This window comes from Sciurus vulgaris, assembly GCF_902686455.1.
Source record: "Sciurus vulgaris genome assembly, chromosome: 7".
Taxonomy (NCBI): domain Eukaryota; kingdom Metazoa; phylum Chordata; class Mammalia; order Rodentia; family Sciuridae; genus Sciurus; species Sciurus vulgaris.
The window spans coordinates 26,216,097-26,226,490 of NC_136467.1; the positions used below are offsets into that span (position 1 = coordinate 26,216,097).

The 10,394-nt window shown below is 35.7% G+C and overlaps 1 pseudogene across 1 annotated transcript; it reads right to left on the reverse strand.

Moving 5' to 3' along the window:
• Nucleotides 1-6,845: 6,845 nt before the first annotated feature.
• LOC306665910 (large ribosomal subunit protein uL11-like) lies at nt 6,846-7,395 on the reverse strand (annotated as a pseudogene). The gene has a single exon. The product of its transcript is annotated as a large ribosomal subunit protein uL11-like (transcript).
• Between the last annotated feature and the right edge of the window lie 2,999 nt (nt 7,396-10,394).

Below are 10,394 nucleotides of genomic sequence, written 5' to 3' on the forward strand. Positions count from 1 at the left end.
TTATGTTGTTGAGTCTTCTATGTCGCTAAAGATTTTCTACTTGTTCTATCTATGTTTGAGGGAGGAGTAATTAAATTTCCAACCATAATAATAGACTTGTCCACATCTCCTACAGTTCTGTCAGTTTTTCCTTTATGTACTTTGTCATTAGGTCCATAAATATTTGAGTTTGTTTAGACCCTATTAATCAATTAACCGCTTACTCATTATGAGATAAACAAAAATTTCCTCATAATATTCTATGCTTTGCAATGCAGGGGCTGGGGGTATTGCTCAATGCTAAAGCACTTGCCTAGCATGCATGAGTCCCTAGTTTCAACCCCAAGCAACACATCCCACCCCCAAAAAAAAAAAAAAAAAAAAAACATATTTAAAAAGTGAAACTTGGGTAACAGAAGAAGGAGAGGATGAAATCAGATCAGAAAGTGGTGAAATAGAAACACAAAACCCAGAGGGAAAATCAATAAAACCAAAAGCTGCTTCCTTGAGAAGATTTAAAAAAAAAAAAAGGTAAATCTCTAGACACTCATGGGAGTGGAGGGAGAAGAAATCAATAACTGAATAACTTTATACCTATCAAAAAATTGAAATTGGAATTAAAAAGCTTTCTCATGTCCACATTTTTACTGATCAAAATTGCAGACATCTATGAAAGAAATAATACTAATTACATAAAAAATATCAGAGAAAATTAAAAAGAAGGAACACTTTCCAATTCATTCAATGAAGCAAGCACGGCTTTATACTAATACTAGTTTTTTTTTTCTCTGTTTGTTGCTTGTATATAGAACCTCAGTTGAGTTTTGTGTCTTGTATCTTGAATCTTGCTAAACAGTTTCAGTAGTTTTTAAATATGTTCCATAGGATTTTTTACATGGACGATCATATTACCTACAAATAGAGTTTTACTTCCTCCTTTCCAATCTGTCTTCTTTTCTTTTCTTTCTTTCTTTTTTTCTTTTTTCTTTTTTTTTTTTTTGCACTAACTAGAATCCAAATGTTGAATAACAGTGGTGAGTGGTGAGAATAGGCATTCTTGTCCTATTTGTGATCTTAGAGGGAAAGAATTTGTCCTTTCATACTTGACAATGATGTTAGCTGTTGGTTTTTTGTAGATGTTATTTTCCCCTTTATTGGGTTGAGAAAGTTCTCTTGCTGAGAATGGAAGGTCAATTTTGTTAAATGTATCTACAGAATTATATTTAGATTATGATGTGGTTTTCTATTTTGTTGATGTGATGAATTACATGAATTGATTTTTAAGTATTAAATCATTTTTACATTCATAAATTTCCTTTTGTCATGATGTCCCTTTAATATATTTTTACCCAAAGGAAAACCAAGCAAATATTTCCTATAATGGCTTTCATATAAATATTCAAAATAGCCTCATCTATGATAGCTGAAACTTGAAAACAAAATCCAATGTTCATGAGCAGGTAGTGGACAGAAAACTGGTGGCATACCCATAAAAGGAATACATATCAATCATGAATATGAATTAACTGTTGACACACAGCTGGGATGAATCACAAAATAATTATGCTGAGTAGAAGACATTAGGAAACAAAAAAATACATACTATATTCATTTATATAAAATTTTAGAAAATATCTATTAATGTACAGTGATAGAAAACAGATCAGTGGTCATGTGGGTCCCTGGGAGTGGGAAGAACAGGGAGAAGATAGGAGATATTACCCAGAAGCACCAAGGAACCTTTTGAAAGTGATGGGTATTTTCATTGTTTTGGTTATGGTAATGGTTTCACAGGTTTATACATGTCAAAACATCAAATTTTATACTTCATATGCATCTTATTGTATTAAAATACCCATCTTATTATATTACAATTAATCACAAAAACTTTTTAAAGTTTTTGTCAAGCTGATGTTCCCCAGTGACTGAAGTTTATTTTGTATCACCAATCAAAAACCTTACAAGTTCTATTTTCTTCCACTCTTGTGTTCATAACCCTGAAATTTAATATGGAAAAAAATATGTCCAGAAATTCTATCTGCCAAGGGTCTCAAATGATCAAGTCTGTTATCAACCATTGGTTCGGGACTTAGGGAATGAGACATAGAATCATCAGGTTAGAATGACCATGACACTTCCTCAGGGGTCATCTCAGTCCAGGTTTGCATTCTGCCAGTCTAGATGATTGCTTCTTCATTCTCACTCGAACACTTGTATGCACCTCACAAAATGGTTCAATGGCACCAATGATAATTTGGAACTACAGCAGATACTCTGGGAAATCTCTAGATATTTCCGAAACTATACAGCTTCCAACGTTCTTGGAGAACATGAGCAGTAAATACCTAATGTTGAATGAACTGTCCTTTTGATTAACATAAAGAGCATTGTAAACCAAGTTCCAATTCTGTGATAGCTTTAATTCAAAGAAAGCACCAAAACCCCATAGCTTATTATAGTCTTTCTTCCAAAGCCGTGACAAAGACCTACCTTGCTTCCAGGCTGTAGCAGCTACTGTCAAATTCATGACAGCTTTTGCCAGCTAAGTTTCAGGGTCTTCCTTATAGCTAATGTTTTTGGCACTTAACTGAAAATACATAACATTTCTGGCAAACTGGCTTACATCCTGTAACACTGTCTTACTAAATCCTTTGCAAATCCTTAGCCAGTGTTATAACATTTTTTACCTTTCTACTTCCATTCTCAGAGAAAGAAGAAATGCATCCAACCTGTGGTTACATAATCTACTGCACCTTCTTAGAATTAGATGCCACTTGGGCAAAATTGAAATTCAAGGAAAAAAGTTTAAATTAAATATGTTTACTCTGAAATAGAGCTTTTTAAATCCTGATTTGACTAGGTTAAATCTCGATTGGAAAAAATAAAATTTTCATTGCCAGGTAGAAATTAACATTTATGATAGAAATTAAATTTGATTATAGAAAAATGTTTAAAGCTGTATATTATGCAAAATTATGAATTGATATCTTTGCACTGGGGACGAGCTAGATTCCTGGACTCTCTCATTTGAATATTGATGGAATGACTCATAGAAGCTCCCAGGGAAGGGTTTCAAGCTAGAATTAATTCCACTGCAAGGATAAAGGAGTCTCTGGAATAGAACCGTTGAAAGCTTGGGCATAGCAATGGAGAACTTAAGTCAGAAGCCACACCCAAGTTTATGTGAATCAAACTCACGTTCTTTTGTTCTTTCATCTTCTGATGAGATGGTTCAGGGTTTGAGTTCCAACTAGTCAGCTTGGTGTCTGGGCATCATGGCTCTTATACAAATAGGGATTATCGGGATCTCAAAGCATGAGGTACATCTGTAAAGCCAAACATTAGTGTTTAAAGCAGTTGATTTTAAATTATAACTATTTGTGTAGCAAAATGCCAGTAATAGGTGGAGTATCTGAGGAACCAAGCAAAAAAGAGGCTTAAATAGCAAATGATCAGTTTTCTGGTCAAGGAGAATTTCAGTTCAAACTGGTAAGAGACAGCAGCAGGGGTTTTGAGCTGCCTGGACATGATGAGGTTAGAGTCAGAAGGAATTGAAGAGTATTTATCCTCACTTTCCCAGTTCTTCTGCACAGGGTTCATCTCTGCAGAAAACTTGCAGGGGCTTTGTTCAGACCAGTTCTAAATGCCTGCAGATATATGGCCCCACCTTTTGGAGACTGTTATTTCACCTACCTCTGTTGGGAAAGAAGCCAATAGAACTTCTCCTAAAGTATTTCTGGGGCAGGGTTGTAGCTCAGGGTAGAGCGCATGTTTAGTTAGACCCTAGGTTCTATCCTGGGCACCACAAAAATAGAATATTTCTGCATGCAAAATTTACTCGTTTTCTTCTATAGTCTGATTCCATTTCTTTTTATAGTCACCAATGTTGGATAATTTCACTTTGATTTATTTTTACTTTATACCTTGACTCTTGCTTTCAGGCTTTCACCATGCAACTGTTCTCAACTCTTGGCCTCTCTCTCCCCCAACCCCTGCAAAAATAAACCTCAAAAAAAAAAAAAAAAACATTTTGAGAGTATATTTCTAAGTAACAGACTTACCTGTATGCTACAGTCTCTGGGATTATAAAATCAATACAAATATTTTTCTTTTGAGACAGATTTCATCATCACAGCAGGGAAAGAAACACAAGATGATTTTTGGTGTTGATGTTTTGAAGATAAAGATGCCTAGGGAGAGGCCTGTTTGATGGAACATGAGTCACATTTTTTGGCAAAGGTTTAAATGAAACAGCGAGTTTGATGAATCTGTCCAAGTCTTAAGAATATTCAGACACCTTTTCTTCCCAAGAAAATCCCCACGGATATCTCAAGGAACAAAGGCTTCTCCACAATGATTCCAAGTGATTCAGACATAACTTCCCGCCCGTTGCCACCAAAGGGATTTCTTTACTTTTAGTAAAACCATTAGCAGGCTTGCCAAATTCTTTAGCATAACGAAATTATAGGCCAGTTTTTCTCTTGGGCATGCTGAAATGGTGAAAATTGCCTGGAGAAAATTGAAACCCTGATAATTGATTTTCTTGCTGTTTTCAAAAGGCTCAAACCTTTTCACGATTGAATGGAAACTTTCAGGACGAACACAATCAAAACCGTGGGGAAATGCCTCTACATTCTTAGAGCAGTTTCCCAATTAAAACTTATATGTGACATTTCTTCAGACACAGATTTAGAATTAAATTATTTTTCTAAAATAGCATGCTCTTCTTTGAGCTTCTGCAGAATCAACTAATTTGATGACTTGATTAACTTTGTCCTTGTGACCTGTGACCTAAAAATTAAAGATGGAAAAGAAACAAGAGGGAAATACTGGCCGTGAATCGTGCTTCATGTCATAAACTTGATACTGAGAAATAAATCTCTCTCCTCATTAGTGAATTGCTTGAGTTAGATATTTTGTTGACAAAACGGGCTGAAATGTGGAACTTCTATCTTCTTCATAAAAATATATTTCCCAATGATTAGGTAATATTTTTTAATATGCATGTGCTGTATATCTATTTTGAAATAAAGATGCTTTGTGGTTGTCCACAAGACAAGCATTACCTGAACAGACATGTGAAAACATGTTGTTCAACAGTGGAAGGAAAGTTTACATTTGAAAAGTCCTTCTCACGGATGCCCTTGATGACCTTTTCCAGAATATCTCCTGTACTTCACAAGAATGTTTGGACTATAAAGACAAGTTCTTTGAATTATTCATTTCCTGAATATGATTATATTCTGCTCAGGCTGCTGTAATAAAATACTCTATCGACTGAGAAACTAGAAACATGTATTTATAAATATTTATTTATTTATCTGTAGACTAAACTAGAAGCATTTATTTATTACCCACAGTTCAGGAAACTGGGAAGCACAAGATGAGTGTTCTAGTAGAGTCAGGGCCAGTTTCTTAGCTTGTGAGCAACTTCCTTCTCTCTATGTCCTATCTTTCTCTCTCTTTCTTTCTTTCACTCTCTCCCCCACCCCACCGCCACCGCCTTCTTAAACAGACACCAAGCCCATCAGGATGGCCCTACTCTCATGACCTCATCTAACCCTAATACCTCCCCCAAATCCCAGCTCCACATTTCATCATACTAGGAGTAATGCCTTCAACACAGAGATTTGGAGGGCAAAATTTAGTCCACAGCAATGATACAATACCGTTTAATACCTCAACTAATATTATACCCTTCTTTTCTGAAGTCCTTGATCAGAAGGAAGGGTTTCATTAAGAGGCCCACAGTCTCAGGCCTCTCTGCCAGCAAAACACCTGTTTTCTACCTTAGAGTGGATATTTGCTCTTTTCATCTGGAACATACACTCCCCTCTATGATGGCAATGTTACCTTAATTCTGCTCTGGGTGAACAGCTCCATCCTCACTCCTGAATCCACTCTATGTTGGGCGGGGCTTAAGCCAAGGAGCTCATTGTACCATCATCCTCCATACCCAGCATGGCCCTCAGCCACAGTGATGGGTTGAAAGATGGAGTGAACACATTGACCCAATTTGGACCAGAGGGAATATGTGTGAAACCCAAGATTACAAAGCTGAAGGAAGTGATTCTCTCTCTGCAGAACTTGAAAATAGAATCATACAAATCTGAATTTTTTATATACCACAGTGAAGGCCCTGGAAATGCACCTTAGTGGCTCGTTGGAGCATAGAATCAAGCAGTTCCTAAAATTAGCTCCATTCCTGGATGGTTTTATTTCATCAAAAGTAATCAAACACTAGGCCATAGTTCAATTTTCAAGAATGTATTTGCAAAAAAAAAAAAAAAAAAGGCTAATTGGCATTTGAGCTATTTTTCACTATTCAAGGGACAGCCTGTTCATTTTATATCTTAATTAAATCATTGTCAGAGGTCAGAGGTAAGTTTTCCAAAAAAACTCTCAAAAAGAAAACAACTTAAAATGTTGATAGCTATATTTATAATTTATAATGTATATACATAGCTATGAATTTCATACTTAAATTGAAGTTATGAAATTTAAATATTTAATTTTTTAAAAACTAGAATGGTCTTGGATATAACTAATAGAACCAATAATGAGTATAGAGTTGAGATATGGTTGCCCATGGGATTGCTTTTACAAGGGCACCACAAAAGCACAAGATCCAATTCTGAGGAACTGAGCTGTTTCAGTGAGATTTGTAGCCTTACAACAATTGTTCTCTTCTATAGGTCAAAGGACTCTCCCTGGTGAATAATTTATTAGAGCAAACATTTATTGCTGATATCTATTCAGTCACCTCAAGAGGAGTAGATAATCAAGAGACAATCTTTTTCTTATAGAATCTTTTATTTTTTTGGTTATCAGATGATCCTTTATTAAAATATTTTCCCATGTACTTCTTAACTAGCTGGGCATTCCATTGTACCACTGTTGATGTCATCTATGATGTCATGAGGGTGATGGCCATGGACAGTACATCCCACAGACTGGGCAGTCCCCAGAATAACCTTAATGGTTCCAGAAAGTTCTCTAGCTAAAGATCTATGACACATCTGTCGGGAAATGTTGACAATTTCATTGAAAGTGATATTTCCCCAGTGTTTCATCTTTTTCTGTTTCTTGGTGGCTCCTTGAGGGCTTTTATGATCAGAGCAGACACAGAAGGTACCACCTCAGTCCTGGCCTGTCTATTCTGAAGGGTCAGTTTAACTGTAATCCTCAGACCCTTCTAATTGCTAGTTGCTTTAGCAATGTCATCAGCAACCTTTTTTGGACACAGACCCCGGGGGCCTATCTTGGGGGCCAGGGCAGATCTGCCACCGATCTTGCCACCAGTGCACCTCAGGTACACGACTTTGATCTCTTTGGGGTGGAACTTGGGCGGCATGGTGGAGGTAGCTGGTGTTGGACGAACCCGGATTCCCGACGACCCACAAAAGTTGCACCTTAACCTCCTCCAAGCAGAAAGCAGAATCTTTTAAATCTATCCTAAATATTAATTTCAATCCTTGTCATTGGCTTACCCTCAGTGATACCTCATGCCTAGTCTCTTCAGATTAGACTTGGTGTGCAATAAATCATCTATGAAAAAGAGAACTCTGTTGTTACTCTAAGTTACAAGTGCTTCAGTCTGTCCTCTCCTCCTCTGAAAGAGTAGGACAGATTATGGACTCTGGGTCTGGGTTCCTCTTTTGAAAGAGGATAAAAGACATAACACAACCATATTTTAGTTTTCCTTTCAGCCTTGAAGTAGTAAGATAAATGTCTGAATTATACCAGCATTCATTACAAATTTACTGGCTTTCTTTCTATTTGTATGTCTTGGCATAGAAACTGAACTTTTAATTCTTTTCTAGTTGGTATTGAATATTCTGGCAGAATTATAATGAAAAAGAGTGACTTTCTGACAGTTTTCATTTTAATGTTTTAGAATCAAGTATAATTTAGTACTTTCAATTTGAACATGCATAGGTATGTGTAAAGAATATTACAATAGTCTATCCCTTATCTGTGAGAGATGTAATTCTAGGTCCATTCCAGTGGATACTTGAACTACAGATAGTAATGAATCCTATGTATACTTTTTTTTTCTAAGCACATGTACCTATGATAAATTTAATTATAAATTGGGCACAGTAAAAGATTAACAACCACAATAAAATAGAAAAATGTTAACAATGTACTGTAATAAAACTATATGTACGTATTCTCTCTCTTTCTTGAAAGAATGTTCTCAGATTGGAGTTGGCCATGGATAACTGAACCCTACGGAAAGAGAAATTATAGCTAAGAGGGACCGTTGCACTTAGATCTTAGTCACTATAAATATTCCCACCTTCTGAAGAAGCTTTTTCAGTTAGATGTCCCCATTGCATATAACAGAAAAATGAACCTAAATTATCCTAACCAAAAAGTAAAATAAAATAAATAAATTATCCTAAGCAAAAAGACTATTTTTCTAAATATGTCTGAATTCAGGGCTCAAGCTATCCTCAAGTCATCTCTCTATTCATATTTACACCATGTAGCTCATCATCTTTCGCTCTTTTTGGTAGCAAGTTAGGGCAGCAGCTTTGAGCCTTTCATTTCATGGCACTTCCTGTCCAACTGGAAGACAACCCTCTTACCCAGAAATCAGCAAATGTCAATATACTTCCTTGACCCAGATTGGGTGTCTATACAACCTCTGAAGCAAGCAGGGAAAAAAATGTGCATAAATTCCTGTTCCAAAATGGTGAATGGATGATAGGAAGTCAGACAACAACTATCTTCTATGAAGAGTCTTATCATAGGTGACAAGAATTATCTTTAGGGACTGAGGTTGTGGCTCAGTGGTAGAGCACTTGTCTAGCATGTATGAGGCACTGTGTTAGATTCTCAGCACCACATATAAATAAATGAATAAAATAAAAGTCTATCAACATCTAAAAATATTTTTAAAAGAATTCTTTAATTCTTAAAATATTTGTATAAAAATTCACAAGAACAGTTAGAAAACAGCTGGATTTACTAATTATGGTAAAAAAAATCAGCTTAGGCTGAACTATGCTAAATAGTTTTGGAAGCTATTGCAAATCAAAATGGACAATTAAAAATAATAATAAAATCTCCACTTTAACAGGTCAGGTTATCCTGCAGGTAATGTACATTTGCAAATAATTCTCAGAATGTAATTATAACAAATTTAGATTTAGAGTAATATATTATTTAACCCAGGAATTCAGGATGGAAACTTGGGTAAGAGGCACAGAGGAAAGTAAGTTTTTCTCCTTTAGTTTATAGGCTTATTAGAAGCAATATTTTTTAAAAAATATTGACCTCTACTTATCTCTTTCTTAGTAAATTTTGCCTTATAGTAGTTCATCAAAAAGCAACATACCTATATTACCTTCACTCCTCACTGAAATCTTTGTGAAATTTTAATATGACCCTCTTAGAATCTATCAAATATTGATATAAGAACTGGTCATTCATAGACTTTTTTGATTCTTCTACAAAATGGTATTTGAAGGTATTGCTCACTGAATTATCAATTGCTCCTTTATATAGATCTATGCAAGGAATTATTTCTGAAACATAATTCCTGCCTAGAACATAATGTTGTGTTTTTTCTGGTTGAATACATATATTTCTTTTATAATATATCTAAAGAGACCTCCAGAACCCATTATGTTTCCTTTATGATCTTGTATATCAGGAGATGAGAGATGGATAGATAGTTACCTCCAGCCGTTTTAACACAGGGAGCTATGAAGGAGGAAGGGAATACTTCAGTCACTTACTAATTCTTTCCACAAGTAAATATTGAACACCTGTGGGTATTAAGGACTAATGGAGGAAATAGGTATTAAACTGAGGGGGAGAAATGTCAGATAAATATATCATTATATAAAATGATAAGGGCTATGCACAGTTCAAAAACAGAATCTTAGGTCTATATCAGGGGTTCAGAGAGCACAACTTTGAGGAAATGACATTTATGCTGGCCTTTGAAAGAACAGCAAGTTAGCCAAATCACAGAGAGCAAGATGGAGAAAATCCCAGGCTGAGGAAAATGCAGTAGAAGGACCACAGGCAGGAAAAGAACCTGCTGCATTTGAGGAACTGAAAAACCAGCATAGATGCAGCTTGAGAAGTGAGGGGAGAGCATCAGAAGCAAGATGCAAAAATGAACACCTGTTGAAACTGTTGGATCAATCAAATAAAGCAGCAGTGTGGCAGAGAACAATAATATGGTGGATGGATTGCCCTTAGACTCTCATTGTTAGACTATTAGATTAGATTAGAAGCTAATATATGTGCACTGATTTCTTAGAAAGTGAAAAAAACTTTTTTTTTTAAAAGACAAAAAGGGCACGGCTGCTTGTTGCTGATCCCTACTGAGTGATCCTCTCGTTAGCTAATATGTATTAGCGTCTGCACTGTGCTAGGGTTGTGGATACAAAGGT